Source organism: Hakea prostrata, chromosome 5 (genome assembly GCF_041222555.1).
Source record: "Hakea prostrata isolate BN-2017 chromosome 5, UWA_Hpros_2, whole genome shotgun sequence".
In the NCBI taxonomy this organism is placed as follows: domain Eukaryota; kingdom Viridiplantae; phylum Streptophyta; class Magnoliopsida; order Proteales; family Proteaceae; genus Hakea; species Hakea prostrata.
In genome coordinates, this window is record NC_142604.1 from 53,038,028 (window position 1) to 53,050,008 (window position 11,981).

An 11,981-nucleotide genomic window follows, 5' to 3' on the forward strand; every position below is an offset into this window, starting at 1 on the left:
CTCTAAAGTAAGAGTCTGAATTAAAAAAGAGAAAAAACCAAAACTCTCAAAAGTTGATTGAGAACGAAGAAGTGATTAAAAATATAAGGAAGATGCCACCAAATGGCCTTCTGGTTGACATATATTATAATTTCGGGATAATTACTATTGGCCCCCTGTACTTTGATTTTATTACTACTGTATCCCCTAAACTTTTCAAAATTACTAATCCAACCTTTAGCTTTGTCTACAGTTACTATTGCCCCCCTACCGTTAAGTTCCGTTAGTTTACTGATGATGTGGCATCTTTATATTTTCTTAAAAACCCCAAAATACCCTTATACTTATCTCTTTATTTATTTACCTTTTTGTCAAGTTACAGTAGTACCCTTAATTAACTGTGGAGAAAAAAATAACTATAATGTATTTTATTTTAAAAAAAAACCACCAAATAAAGAAAGAATGATTGAATAAAACTCAAATAAAAACCAAAGAGGAAGGAAAATCGAATTCAACTCAAATTGGAAACTGAATATCACCTAATATATTTTCAAAATAAATGAATTTTAGTGAAGGTGGGAAACCAAATCGAATTTGAATTTTGCCCATTTTATTAATTCAAAAAAATTAAATTTAGGGAAAAATTGACATTTAATCGGGTTTTTATAAATGGGGTAGCATCATCTTTTGATTTCTTAATTTTAATGAAGGGCAAATTAGACATTATATAATCAAACTTAACGGCTACTTAACACCGTTATAAGGAAGGGGGCAACAGTAATTTCGTAAAGAACAGGGTTTTATTAGTAATAAAATCAAACTACAGGGGGGCAACAGTAATTATCCCTATAATTTCTGATTGTAAAATTTGATACCTTATCAACCCTATAATTTTTATTTATTCAAGATCCAAAACCATTACATCAAAAGACCCCCATGACTCCTTAGTATCCATCCCTCTTTGCACCAAATGCATGACCTCTCTCACATCCACCATTTGGCATCCTTGTTTACATGCCTATGCAGCCCATAGTCTAGTGAATCTAGTCAGCTCTGGGAACCCCAAATTCTATGGGTATCAACTCTATTGGTTGGTGGTTGGTCAATATTATCATAACATTTGCTTCTGTTCAAACTCAGTTCTAAAGAACTTATATATAAGCAATGAGAATTGTTGTATTATTTTTTTTTTCTTCATATTTTTGTTTGATTCTTTGAAATTTTTGGCAACATGTCAATTAAAATGCATTATAAATATTTTTCTCTTTAGTGTTAACCAGCCATTAAGGAAAATTCATTTGAATCCTGTTCACAAAAAACATTTAGAGACCAATTTCAAATAGGCAATTATATGGCTTTAAAATTCTGTTATTTTGTACATTAGTTTCTCCTTAGATTTTAAGCAGGTATTGATCTTTTAATGGGTTATTTCTCTGCCTGAATTGCATTTTTCCATGTGCCTCATAAAGCATCATTTAGGTTTAAGACTACAATAGAGGAGAAACCATTTATTGAATCATCCCATTAAGATGAAACCCAAAATAAAAGTTCCGTTCAATCCACCTATACGTAGTTCTATATAAACTCTATCATTGTAATGATATCCTATATAATACAAAAGTGAGTTTCTTAAGGCTTTGTGGTTCCATTGAGTGGCAGGTAACACCTGATATGCGCTGCTGAAAGAAGTATGTAGCCTGAAAATTTCAAGAAAAAAAATTAAATATATGTTGCTGTAAAATCCTGCTTGTGACCAATTTATTTTGCAAGAACGTGCTCGGCCAGGTTGGTCGAGTAACGCCTCTGACAGTCAAATTAGTGAAGCATATAACTTTGGGATAAGAAAACAAGTTGCAGATCTCGATGCTATTGGGAGTAATTTAAGAATGCGTACCTTTACTTGGTGGAGGTATGAGTATTTATAAATCTTACTGAAGCTACTCTCTGCGGTAGTTTTTTGAGTTTGTCTCGGAGTTTAGTTGTAGAATTATATTTAGATTCCATCAGTTAAATGTAGGACTCCCAATATAACCTAATTCCGAACTCTTAGAGAGATTGATGATGGTGTCAACGGCTCGGGTTGGGTAGGTTTCGGGCTGGACCTAACTGTTTCGGGCTAAAAAACGCTCAGTCCAAACACAACCCATTAAGAAAATAACAATTTCAGACCGGTACGGTTTGGATTCGGGCTGACTCACGGTTTTGGCTAATGGTTTAGAATTGGGTTTACTAACAGTTTGGGTTTGGGTTTACAAGCGGTAAGTTTTGAGTACCTTGTTGATGTGTGGAATTTATCAAGAGCATGTGAACACATATAGGCATTAAATTCTCTCCAAGTGTCTTGTATTGAGTGTTCAAAACCAAACAGTTGAATGATTGTTGAGGAATCTCTTGTATTGAGTGTTCAAAACCAAACATTAAATTTATCAAGAGCATGTGAACACATATTTACTAATGTTGAAACTTGTTGAGGAATCTCCACAAACAGTTGAATGATTGTTATAATCACAATACTTCTTCAGAGCTGAAATGTACCAAAGGTACTTTCTTTAAGGTAGACACCCCGATTTGTGCAATACGGGTTTCAAATGTGTCTTCACCCCAAGATTAGTTAATTCAAACCTTTAAAGTTGCACCCCAGAAAGGTTACTTAAAGTATAATCAGGTTATGTTCACTGCTTAACAGAATAACAACAGGGAGAGTGAGGGAGAAAGAGGAGGAAATTCAGCGTACAAATTGAACTCGAAAATAGGTTTATAGACCCTTCGTGATCTCCCTAAAAGAAAGGCGGCATCTCCACGTTTTCACCCAACAATGGGCTTTCCAGATTAGGGCCCCAAAATGGGCCTTCCGAATCAAAGCATATGACCCAAGTCCCAAGTTATATAGAATTATTATTATTAATTAATATATATCTATATAGCTATGCATGGGTCACAACAGGGTTTAGACTTGGTTAGCGTCACACAGGGTTTGATCCTAACCCCAAAGTAATACTACATATGTCCTTACTATATATAAACGAGATAATCAGTTCCTCTCAGCCCGATGTGGGACTAAAGTTTCTGTTATAAAACCATAGGATAAAAGACACGATTAAAACATATATTTATATAAAAATATAAAATAATAAACATAAAGTTTTAAACATATTTACAACAACTAAGCCCATCTTCTAAATGGCTAAGGCTTTGACAGGCTTCTTGTTTGCATATTCTAAAGCAAAACAATTAAGGAAAACAAATGGATAATTGGGGGTTTTCTATCTTTTACATTTAAATTTATTTTATTTTATTTATTTATAAGGGGTTTAATGAGTTTGGGCTGGTTTCAGGCCAAATGGCTAAGGCTAGTAGGCCACACACAGGATGGCCGAGACCAGCCCGAACCAGTGCGGGCTAAGGTTGTTCGGCCCAAACACAGCCCATTCAGCTTCGGTTCGATATGGTTTTAACGATTCGGGTTAGGTTTTGACACTCTTAACTCGGTCATACATGTTGCCTATATTGATTCATCTTTGGACCGTTCACATCCTGGTCAAACCGGACTTCCCTGGTTGCCCTTGGTCGAACCTTTCATCATGGGCTCGACCATATTAGTATAAAATAAACTATTCGAAAGAAGAAGAAGCAAGAGAGAGCAATCAAAGGGACAACCTCATTTTTTGTGAATCTACCAACACAGTAGATTTGCTGAACAGCTTTTCGCCTGAAGCATATGGTAAGAACGCCCCATGAATCCTATGGGCCAAAAGCAGGTTAAATTAATTGGGTTATAACAGATTGGTTAGCAGGGCAGTTTGGATATCAGTTCAGTTCCAAGAGTTTGGGCCATTGGGTCATATCATCAGATTAAACTGAACCTGACAAAAAAACTCATTGGATTTCGAAAGTCCAAAACATGGTAGATAATTGAATTCCCTATTATGTGTATGGAATTCAATTCTGTTGCTTGCCATGAATGCTCTAATGAAAATAAAAACCCAAAGACTTGATTTTTCAAAAGGTGACCCAAATGTCCCTGGTATAGGATTGAGAGACTGAAGAATTAGAAGACTCAAGCTTGTTCTGCAATATCTTGGGATTTATATTTTTATAGGGGATTTTCTATCAATATATATGGATGCTAATTGTAACTGGTAATCAATTACTGTAATACAAAATGTTGTTTATTCATATTTATATAAAGGGTAAATATCACTTACCTCCCCTCTTAGCTGGACAAATAACACTTACACCCCTCTTAGTCGGATAATATCACTTATCTCCCCTTTTACCTAGCAAATATATCAAACATCTCCCCCTGTTAAATTTTTTGGTTAAATTTAACTTTTACTGTTAAATATTTTTCTAAAATCCCAAACTACCCTTGGTTAAAATATTTTTTATTTTAAATCCTAAATTAACGTAATCACCTACCCCTTATTTTAACTATGTACATGTCAATAACTATAGTTAAAACCCAAATTATCTTTAGTTATTAAAAACCCTACATACCCTTTTTTTTTTATCAAATAATTAAAAAAACACGTACTACTGTGAAGTTAAATTGAAAATGCAAAAAAAAAAAGGGTATGTTGATAAAATTAAAAAAGGGTATTTTGGGCTTTTAATAATTAAAGATAATTTGGGGTTTAACTATGTTTTGGTTTTTAACAATTATTTTAATTGAGGGTAATTTAGTGTTTTAACTCTTAGAGTGATTACTGTAATTTAGGATTTAAAATAATAAAATATTTTTAACCAAAGGTAATTTGAGGTTTTAGAAAAATATTTAACTATAAAAGTTAAATTTAACCGAAAAAGGTAACAGATGGGAGGTGTTTGATATATTTGCTAGGTAAGAGGGGAGGTAAGTAATATTATCCAACTAAGAGAGGATGTAAGTGCTATTTGTTTAGCTAAGAGGGGAGGTAAGTGATATTTACCCTTATATAAATAAACAATTCATTCAGGAAACCCAAGATCACAACAAGCTAGTATGCAAAAGCTAAGCTAAAAAAGTAGACTAAAAAAGTACTCTACTTTTTTCTTCTTTCTTTATAACCAGAAATCAAACACGAAATTTATCAGCTCCAAAGCGTTCCTGAGTACCATGTACCATGGTTACTTCTCTTATTATCATCGAGTCTATGTTTATATGTTAGATGCTTTAGTTTGTGGTAATATTATCACAAATTCAATTTACTCTCTGCTCGTTTATGGGAAAATTACTTTTGCAATGTATACTTAAAACACCATAACAAATTTTGGATTACACGTGACATGTCACACTTTTCATTAATCTAATGTCTTTTATGTTGGTATTGGAGCTTGACTCGAGAGTATATTTCCCCAATTCACTTCCAGCAGTGCCATTAGTGGCAGTTTCCAATTTCTTTGATTGTGTTGTATTTTTTTCACAGTAGAACAATGCCTGATTCTCACCAAATTTCAACTATTGAAAATGAAGAATACTTCATTTAGTTTGCTCCAACATCTCATATGCGACTAAAAAACCTCATTTTCATTATGATAATAAAAACCAAATAATAATGATTGTTCAAAAATGAATGCATTCACGTTACTTCCTATATGAGACATTGTCTTATAAATATAAGAGAAACAGATATTCATGCAAATATTCTTGCTCATGGTTTCTCACGAAAAATGTGTGTTATCACATCAATTGCATTATGCGTTAAGAAATATTAAACTACAAAGGTGATAGTCCTCATGGTATTGAGATCCATAGCAGCTCTAGATGAATTTTGCATGCATAGTTAGTGCATGTTCTCAAAACCATTTATTGAATCATTCAATTGAGATGAAACCCAAAAAAAATATTCTATTCAATCCATACAATCCATTACACAACTGGTTTTTTTCAGTTGATGAAAACTTCATTTGTGATTGACGTCAAGAGTGCATATGCATATCATAGAAGCATTCTCAACAAGTACTCAAAAGATTGACCCAGAATCTGGTAGACTGGAACTTTCTCTCCCTTAAAAGAAGGAAACAATAACTTGAAATCAAGAGAGGAGTTCAAATGAAGTGGAATTTTTCTGTCAATTTTAACAAGGTCTATACCACACCTTTGATTCCACTATAACAAAGTGTTCTAGTTTGAACTGCTCTAACTACAACTTCAAAGATATAGCTTCTACAGTGATAAAAGGAGAGTAATACGTAATTGAATTGCAGTTCTCCACTGATGAATTTCTTTGGTGATCTTAGATTTAACTTGTTCCACCTCTTATGCTTGTCAGATTCTTCTTCTACTTTGCACTCCATTTTGTATTCATCATTGATGCTTGAAATACTAACAGACCTTGAAACTATAGGAGGTGTCCTTAATTCTCCACTGATGAATCTCATTGGTGCAGGATTTTATCAGACTCGTCTTCCTCCACTCTTTTGCTTGTTATACTCATCTCCTACTCTGCTATCCATTTTTGTCTTCTTCAGTACTCTAAGACGCTAACAGACTTGGAAACTGGAGGAGTTGTTCTTGCTTCTCCCACAATTTTCATTACGAGGTGAAAATCTTGGACTGTCTTTTAGAGGCTAGGGCGGTGGACCCGCATTGATATATTTTAGTGGGAGACTTGAATGATCAGTTTGTGGAGATTTGTGGTGGAACTGGAGGGCCAGAGCTCACCATTGATCTCGTTTGCGGAGGGGGTGTGGGGGCGGAGCTCGCGCGGTAAGGTACGATCCGACCCAATAGGTTGACCCATTTACCCAATTAGAGTCTATATATATGTATCTTATGTTCGTCTACCATATTATTGAGAGATTTGAGATTTTTGATTAGAACATTTGGTGAGAGTTCTTGTAATGTTGTTCTTGGCGATTAGTTATGAGATCTCCGCTGTTCTTCTTCTACATAGTGGAAAAACTTTTCTTCTTTGCCCGTGGACATAGCGTACTATACTGGTGTGTGAACCACATTAAACACTTAAACCTCTATGTTTTTTCTATTTTTTTTTCGATTCGCTATTCCATAGTATTTATTTTAACATAATATAATCATAAATTCAATTTACTCATTGCTCACTGACGGGCATTTGCTTTTTGGGTAAAAAATACTTTTGTAGTGGATACTTCAAACACCTTGGGACAGATTTTGAATTGAGAGTATATTGGTCAATTCAGTTGAACCAGTGGCTTTTCTTGCAATCCCATTGTCGTGCTTCTTTGAATTTTGTAATAGTTTTTCAGCAGTTAAAGAATTAGGGCAACGTCTAATTCTCACCAAATTTTAATTATTGAAAATAAAGAATACTTCATTTCATTTATTCCAACATCTCATATGTGATTAAAAAAGACTTCCCCTCTTCATTATGATAATAAAAATCAATTAATAATTTATGATTATTCAAAATGAATGCATTCAATTGATTTCTATATGACCACTGTCTTATAAACATATGAGAAATAGATATTCATGCAACTATTCTTGCTCATGGTTTTTAACCGAGAATGTGTGTTATCACATCAATTGCATTATGGGTTAAGAAATGTTAAACAACTACAAAGATGATACTCATAAACTGAAAACCCTTTATAGACCTTTATATATATATTTCTACAGAAGTACGTTAACACTAACTTTGTGATAGAATTGAAGGTCCATTAGTTTACATTTTAAGCTTTAATCTAATGAGTTAGCCAAAATAAGGCTCCAAAGTAAGAGTCTGAATTATAAAAGAGAAAAACCAAACTTCTCAAAGTTGATTGAGAACGAAAAGTGGTTTAAAATATAAGGAAGACGCCACCAAATGGCCTTGTGGTTGACATATATGATAGTTTCTGATTGTAAAATTTGATAACTTATCAACCCTAAATTTTTTTATTTATTCAAGATCCAAAACCATTACATCGGAAGATCCCCATGACCCCTTAGTTCCCATCTCATGTTGCACAAAACACATGACCTCAGTCAGATCTGCCATTTGACGTCATTGCGGCCAGAGTCTGGTGACTCTAGTTAACTTTGAACCAGATGGAACCCCAAGTTCTATGGGTCTCTATTCGTTGTCTAGACCAGCGGTCAGCCAATATTATCATAACATTTGCTTCTCTTCAAACCCAGTTCCAAAAAACTTATATATAAGCAATGTTAATTGTAGATTTTTTTTTTTTCATATTTTTATTTGATTCTTTCAATTTTTTGGCAACCATGTCAATTTAGAATGCATTATACATATTTTTCTCTTTAGTGTTAACCAGCCATTAAGAAAACTTCATTTGAATCCCGTTCACAAAAAAACATTAAGAGACCAATTTCAAATAGGCAATTATATGACTTTAGAATTTCTGTTATTTTGTACATTAGTTTCTCCTTAAATTTTTAGCAGGTATTGATCATTTAATGGATTCTTTCTCTGCTTGAATTGCATTTTGGCGTGTGCCTCATAAAAGCATCATTTAGGTTTAAGACTACCATAGAGGAGAAACCATTTATTGAATCATCCAATTAAGATGAAACCCAAAATAAAAATTCGATCTGTGCAATCCACCTATACGTTGTTCTATATAGACTCTACCATTAAAGTAATGATATCCTATATATAATATAAAAGCTTAAGGCTTTATGGTACTACTAATATGAGCTGTGAAAGAAGTATCTAGTATGAAAATTTTAAGAAAAAGATTTAAGTATAAATAAACAACTCGGAAGCAAGAGAGCAGTCAAAGGGAAAACCTCATTTTCCGTCAATCTACCAACACAGCTGATTCGCTCACGTGATGGGTGTCGACTCCACCAAAGATACTCCTTATCTTAACTAAATTTGTATTAGTAGTGAGTAGGGTCGAATCCACAGAGATTGGTGAAGATTTATTCTTTGATAAAAATTAGGGAGTTTTGAATCAACAAATTAAATAAAAATAAACGAATGCAGTAGTTAACAAGAAAATTAGAATAATAAAAACTTTCGATCAAGATTCAACTTCAGAATTGATTCTCTCAATTGATCATTGACTTAAAAAATAAAAACTTTAATTTCGGGTAGATTGGTTATGGTCATTGAGGATCAGTCCTCTAACAACCAATCTTTCCCTACTTTATTGATAACCTTCGGATATGTCCTTTGAGTTATTCCCTAATTAATAAACATAACTTTCAGATCTGTCCTTTGAGTTATGTCTATTAATTGCATTAAAAATTGAAAGACTCAATCCCTAGTCAATAAACCCGGAAAAGCCTTGTTTATTTAAACTAGGATATACATTCTCATAGCAAACTCTCCAGGGCATTAATTACCCATTCGAGAATGCTATTTGTCACTTATATAAGAATTGACTGAGTATTGTATTAATCATAAAACAACAGGCCTCTTGTCTAAGGATTAATACAATAACATAATAAATATAGAAAACGCACAAATACCTGAGAATTAAAGAAAACTGATACTCCAAAGTCTCACAATTGGTGAAAATCAAACTTCCATTAATCTTGATCGAAAGCTAGATTTAGCTAGACATGGAAAAGAAAAACAAATAAATGAAAATAGAAAACATTATGCCGTTCTTCCTCAGAACTGTAGATTCCTCTTGTTGTAGCTTGTGTGTTCTTCAATCTCTGAAAATGCGTTCTTCTTATAGAGGATTCCTGCCAATTCTGCATTCTTTCCAAATCTGTTATTTCCATCGTTCGCTTTGGCAATGCAATTCTTTCCAATTCAGTTGTTTCCTTTCTTCATCTTTGCCAATGCAATGGTTTCCAATTGAGTCACTTTCCAATTCAGCTTCTTCCTTAGATGTCTGATCGCAAGAGAGAACAAAATATTTGCTTACTAAATTAAGACTTTTTACGAAAATCCTTCTGATTTGGGCAAGATCAAATCTCTAGCTTTGGACATAATCAAATCTTCCATCTTAATTTGGGTGTGATTCTTTGATTTTATTTAAAAATGTGTCAATATGGTTCTAACCATTCTTTTTATAGATTTGATATCCGAATGCTATAATCTATCCATATCCAAATAAAACAACCAATTAGTCTCATTAAAATATAAAGGATTTGATATAATATTAATGCAATTAAATGACCTATCATCACGCAACAATCCGCATGAAGCATACAGTAAGAATGCCCCAATGCCCCAATCCCATGTGCCAAAAGTAGGTTAAATTAATAGGGTTATAACAGATTGGTTAGTTGACGAGTATGGATATAAGTTCAGTTACAACAGTTTGGGTTATTGGGTCACATCATGAGATTAAACTGAACCTAACAACAAAACTCATTGAATTTCCAAGGTCCAAAACATGGATAATTTAGATAATTGTATTCCCTATTGGGTATGGAATTCAACTCTATTACTTGCCACGAAAATTCTAATAAAAAAAATCCAAAAATGTCATGTTTTGCGATCTGGGATTCAAACAAAATATATCCGTACAAAAAAGCAAACAAAGACTTCGTTCTCGCAGTGACCGTCTCCTTGTGATGCTCTTTTGGTTGTATTTTATTTTTTTTCTCAGTTGAAACAGTAAGAGCAATATCTGACTCTCCCCAAATTTTAATTATTGAAAATGAAGAATACTTCATTTAGTTTGCTCCAACATCTCATATGTGATGGAAAAACCTCCTCCTTTTCATTATGATAATAAAAATCAAATAATAATGATTGTTCAAAAATAAATACTTCACATTACTTCTTATACGAGACATTGTCTTATAAATATGTGAAAAACAGATATTCATGCAAATATTCTTGCTCATGATTTTTCATAAAAAATGTGTGTTAGTATCACATCAATTGCATTATGTGTACAACTACAAAGATGATAGTCTTCATGGTATTGAGATCCATAGCAGCTCTAGATGAATTTTGCATGCAGAATTAGTGCATGTTCTCAAAACCATTTATAGATCTTTATATCTGGTTATAGAAGTATATTAACACAAGCTTTGTGACAGAATTGAAGAGCCAGTTCACATTTTAAGCTTTAATCTACTGAATTAACCAAAGTAAGAATCTGAATTAGAAAAAAGAAAAAAATCAAACCTCTCAAAAGTGATTAAAAACAAGTGGTTTAAAATATAAAGATGACACACTAAATGGACTAGTGGTTGACATATATGATAAGTTATGATTGTAAAATTTGATAACTTATCAATCCTAAATTTTCATTTATTCAAGATTCAAACCATTACATTGGAAGATCCTAATGAATCCTTAGTATCCATCTTGTTACATTGAATGCATGATCTCAGTTAGATCTCTCATTTGATGTCCCTGCTTAATTAGACGCCCATGCAGCCCATAGTTTGGTCAGTTTTTAATCAAATTAAACCCTAGGTTCTATGGGTTGATACTTGATTCATTGGCCAGACCGGTGGTCGGCCAATATTAGTGATACGGGAAGAATCCCCCGACTGGATCAGGACCCGACCACGGTATTAGGTCAGCAACACAGTCGGGGTATAAGCCGACCACGCGACACCTATGGGGCTCCATGCACTCACGCTGGATCTATACGGCAACACCGCAGTAAATGGAAGGTCAGCCCCAGAGATGATTAGGCGAAACAACCGTCGGGGGATCTATCTGTACCCAAAAAAGTAACGCGCACACTATTTAACGAAGACTCACCCCTCCGGTAAGACACAAACACTTTCTCAGTAAATTCCTATGTAGCATTTGCACGGGATTTTAATCTGATCACCGAATGACTTAGCCAATGGAGGTGGTTACCCGACATCCGAACCGGCCCACGTCTAACCTTTCTTGCAGGATTCATCGTCCGCATTCGAAAAGATACTCGGGAGTCAGCCCAGCTGAGTCGGAACCTTGATCGGATTTGAGACGTAATAGTTATCATAACATTTGCTTCTCTTCATACTCAGATGCAAAGAACTTTTGTATATATATACAATACACAACAAATGTGAACTGTTGCATTTCTTTCACATTTTCGTTTGTTTCTTTCAATTTTTCGGCAACCATGTCAATCTAAAATGGATTGTACAAATTCTTCTCTATAGTGTTAATCAGGCATTAAGG